The following is a 4,940-nucleotide window of genomic DNA, read 5'->3' as shown; positions in this document are numbered from 1 at the left end:
CCTCAAACATTACCAGAGAAGGGCTTTGACGGTGAAAACTACGAAGGGCCTTAAGTGGTCTGAGAAGACTATTAGAGAGGCCCTTCAAATAAAGCACGCATGTGGAACAGCAGTCTATGAATTATTAAGATCATTTTCATATCCACTGCCATGCAATAGGACACTAATACGAAGGCTTCAAAATATTAAATTTTTGCCTGGAGTTCTTCATGAAGTTTTTAATGTCCTGAAATCCAAAGTAGCCACAATGCAAGACATAGAAAAAGACTGTGTGCTCTTCATGAATGAGATGGAAATCTCCCAATGATTTGACCACGATCGCTCGCTTGATTGCTTTTTTGAGAGCACTACATTGCCGGAGTCCGCTACAGATGTTGCCAACCATGCTCTTGTGTTCATGGTTGGTGGCGTGAACACGAGATGGAAACAGGTTATCGCCTATCACTTCACAGTAAGGTCGATAGATGGCACTATTTTGAAGGACATTGTGTTCCACTTGACTGAGCTTTGTTTTCAAATCTCGCTTAGAGTGCTTGTTGTCACAAGTGAGATGGGAGCTGCCAACCGTGCAGTTTGGCGCCTGCTTGGCTTGTCCAACCACAGAAATTCACAGACTGTCTGCTGTATTCCGCACCCGCACCTCCGTGGCAGGCAACTATTCTTTATGGCTGACCCCGCCCATGTCTTGAAGAACATCCGTGCCCAACTACTCCGAGTGGGAGAATTCACTCTGGGTGAAGAAACAAAGCCTCCCTTCTGGCACTGTCAAGGTGGAGCATGTTGAAGCAGTGTTGAAGTACGACTGTCAAAGTGAGCTGAAGATTGCGAATAGGCTGTCGGAAATCCACATCAGCAGTGGACATTTCACTACCATGAAAATGAACATTGCTGTGCAATTGTTCCGTGAGGCTCCTGCTGCTATCCGATATTTAATCCAACAAAACATTTTGCCACCCGAAGCAGATGCTACAGCGTGGTTCTTTAACATCGTGAGCAGGTGGTACACCCTTATGTCGGCCAGACATCCGGTTGTTGCTCTGAGCAATATAGATACTTCAAAGCATACAGAGGCCACTGCGCTTTTGGAACTGACGTGCAGCACTTTCCGTCAAATGAAAATGGGAGCAACGGCACATTGGAAGCCTTCACAAGCTGGCCTTCTGGCATCGACCACTGTTGCCCTCAGCCTGTCGCAAGACCTCTTGGACAACCAAAGCAACAAGTATGTGCTTCTTGGTCGGCTCGTACAAGATTGTCTCGAAAACATATTCTCTGTGTTGAGACTCAAGAAGCCGGTCCCTAGTGCATACGACGTTAAGTGTGCACTGAAGCTGATTTGTGTTGGACAGTTCATGCACACACCTACAAATTCTAGCTACGAGGTTGATGACAGCTTGCATCTAGCTGACCTCCTTGACCCAACTATGCAGAGAGATGAAGGACAAAACCAAGAGCCTGAAGAGCTAGAAAACCTGTTTGTGTGTGCTCTCACAGAAGCAGAATGTGACATTCTTGCTTATCTAGGAGGATTCCTAGTCAAGTCTGTCATGAAGTCCATTCGTAACTGTAGGGACTGCAAAAATGCCCTTGTTGGAGATGCTACAAATCAGTATAGCAATCTTATTAAGCTTAAAGAGTACGTGAAAAATTCTGAGAACCTCATTTATCCAACGCAAGCAGTGATTAATGTCCTTATAGAATGTGAAGAGCAGTTTAAGACTTTTGCAGATATGAAGGAAATCATGGTGCTCAAAACCCCATTTGCTAGCATTCTGAATGCTCTGTGCAAGGCTGTAAAGTTGAACTTAGGTTGCTGTGAAACACATCATGCTCAGGCAGGGAAGGTCCTCCTGACATAATATGCGAGGACAAGACTGAGGATCCATCTGCGACAGCAGCATGCACAGAGGGTGGATGGAATGTCTAGCAAAACATGTGCCGCAACAAACCTGGTCTGAACTCTGAGCAGGATGGTAACATCATATGCTTAGATGCTTGCAGTCAGCTAGTTAATGATTTGGCCTTGCTTTCGTTGTTTTTCTATAGTTTGACACAACTCAAGAAAATAGGGGAGATGTCCTCAAAGAATTCTATCCAGCCAATGGCGCCAACCGATTCTCATGACACCATGGTTAAAGCTGGGAAGTTGCATCGCTGGGAGTGGCAGATGAATGGCAGTTAACCGTGGCTTAATCGGATTGACCGCGTTGTCATGAAAATCGGTCACCGCTATTGGCTGGAGGGCAACGCTCGGGAGGCATCTGCCACTACTTCCTTGGGTTGTACCCGAATATAGCACTCTGACACTTTCACTGTGTATGTTGTGTGTACTTTGCTCGCCTGTAAATTGTTCACGTCTTTCAGTATATTTTTATGTCACTTCTCTGTAGCACGCTGTTGCTTGCAAATTGTGTGCACTAAGCAATGAAGCTGCTTTGCATCAGACAGCATTTGGAAATAACAAACTGATTTACAGTGCGTGCCACTAGTGTGTTCATCAAAGGTGAAGTTTTCAGGAGCAAGTGTTGGAACTAGATGCAAATGTGTAAACCACTGTTTGAAGTCTTTTGTGAAGTGCGTAACCGTCTTATTTGTGTGGCTAGAGCATCACTACCATGCCTTGCATTATTTAGGGGCTGTAAAGCATACGCTCCCGCAGAGTTGCCGTGGTGTTTTTCATTATCATTTTGGTTGTTTGCGTTACTAGTCCTGCTAATTTAGCCCATTTATTGTGTCCTCTGTACTGCACTCATGCAATTTGTTCATGGCTATCAGTATATTTTGTTTTATGTAGAAGTGTTCATTGAGCAACGAAGCTGCTTTACTTCGGTCAATGTTTAAAAATAATAAGCCTGTTTGCAATTACACCATTAGTGTGCGCACCAGATATGTTTTACAGGAGTGACTGATATGTGTACAAAAGTTTCACTGGTTTCATAGATGCTAATGATGGAAGAATGTTATTTCAGATGCAATTTAGCTGGCTGCAGATGCTTATATATTCGTTCAGTTTGCTTGAGAAAGAAAATGAGCGCCTCCCCTTTAATTGACAGTTTCCAGAAGTGTGTCGGCAATAAAAGAAGCTTCCTGAATGTTTACACGAAGGCGTCTGAAAATGTCATTTGGTTTCATTATTTTAGGTTTTCTCACTTGTCCCATTGTTTGTATTGCTCCTCTTTCTCTGATTCCATTCCAGCAAGTCTCATGTTACACTCTGAACATTTGAGCCTCCTACTGAACAGCCTGTGTAAGTTAGTTTCTCAGCACACGTGGAAAAACGGTAGGCAATATGAAATGAAGCACTGCTTTAATGTTAGCTCAATGGCAACCTGTACAAAACTAAGACGCTTACAACACTCGATCTTAATTTGTTAACATACGCCTCAAGATTCCCTAAAGTTTTTAAGTATGTTTATACCTTTTGCTGAAGCTACGGTGTGCTCGTATGGGGTTGCATAGCTCATTGCGTGGAGCATGCGTAATTGCTCACAGAAGAGCAAAATGCACAAACTAATGGTACATTGCACACGCAAATGCCATTGTGATGTCGGTAATAGAACTACTGGGGAACTTAGGTCTCTTCACGTGCTGTGAATGCATAAGCATTAGGTGCTACTGTTTTGCTTCTCTTGCGTGGTTTTATTTTGAACCTACATAGACCAGCGTTAGCTCGGTTTTACGTGGTTCTTGCAAGGTTTACCGTTCCATTTTCGATTCTACTCATCGAGACCTTTCAACGACATATGACGATGCTATAGCATTAGGTTCAATTTTAAATCGAATAACTAATTAATGGTAATTAAGACCTGCGATTAGTCCAGTGGAATTATGCTCGACATAAGTATCCAACGATATATAGCTTGATGATGGAGCATAACGTTTGATTTTTAATCACGGTTATCTAATTAATGGTCATTAAGACAAGATTAGTTCAGTGCAATTGTACTCAACGTAAGCTATCCAACGATTTACGACTTAGTGATGTAGCCTAAAATCCAAATACATGACATTTAACTAATTATCGGTAATTTAGACCTACAATTAGTCCGGTGCATTAAGATTAATTCAGTGCAATTGTACTCAACATAAGCTATCCAACGATATACGACAGTGATGGAGCGTAAAATCTATTAGATGACAATTAACTAATTACCGGTAATTAATTGAGAGCTACAATTAGTCCGGTGCATTAAGATTAACTCAGTGCAGTTGTACTCAACATAAGCTATCCAGCGATATACGACTTAGTGATGTAGCGTAAATTTCAATTACACTACAATTAACTAATTACTGGTAATTAATTGAGACCTACAATTAGTCCGGTGCAATTATACTCGACATAAGCTATCCAACGATAGAACACTTGCGGCGATTATGGCCGACATAAGCTACACAGCCACTACGGCCACATTCTGTAGGCCGCGCATGAACCAAGTAATTGATAAGCATTAAAAAGTGGGCCTGCGGAATCTTTTGATTACCGTCATAACATTAAATTCTGAACGCCCAACACCTAAGCTCGGTTAGTGCTCATCGTGACGAGGAACCCTTTTTACGTAATTGATAAGCGCTGCCTTTTGGCGTGATGACGCGCGCAGAGGAGAGACCCGTTCAGAGTGTAATGCACCGTCGCTGAGAACTGCTCTATGTCGTCGGAACGGCGTCATCTGTTGGTACTAACTTCGGAAGAAACGCCGATAAACTAGACTATAAACTAATGTTGTATATCGCCCCAGCGGCCCCGCCACTGAAAGCCGGGGAGGCCCTCTTCAAGGGGAACAACATGGCTGCCCGTCATGTTTAGTGGCCGTTTTCGGCAACACTGGGAGAGATGTCACCACCCTAAGCCAAGCGACATGTAGGCTCCCTACTTGAGAGCGTTCGCCAGCGCCACCCTCGTCCATAGCGGTGGACCCAGCGCATCCTTTATAAGCGCGTGT

General features: G+C 43.5%; 1 pseudogene; it reads left to right on the top strand.

The window, feature by feature from the left end:
• The first annotated feature begins 740 nt into the window (after positions 1–740).
• Positions 741–2,892, top strand: LOC149333899 (uncharacterized; annotated as a pseudogene).
• The last annotated feature ends 2,048 nt before the right edge of the window (positions 2,893–4,940 follow it).

The sequence above is a fragment of the Amblyomma mixtum genome, chromosome 8 (assembly GCF_055824585.1).
Source record: "Amblyomma mixtum isolate Tamu chromosome 8, ASM5582458v1, whole genome shotgun sequence".
Taxonomy (NCBI): domain Eukaryota; kingdom Metazoa; phylum Arthropoda; class Arachnida; order Ixodida; family Ixodidae; genus Amblyomma; species Amblyomma mixtum.
The sequence above is the reverse complement of the archived record's forward strand: the minus strand, read 5'-3'. Positions and strand labels throughout refer to the sequence as shown.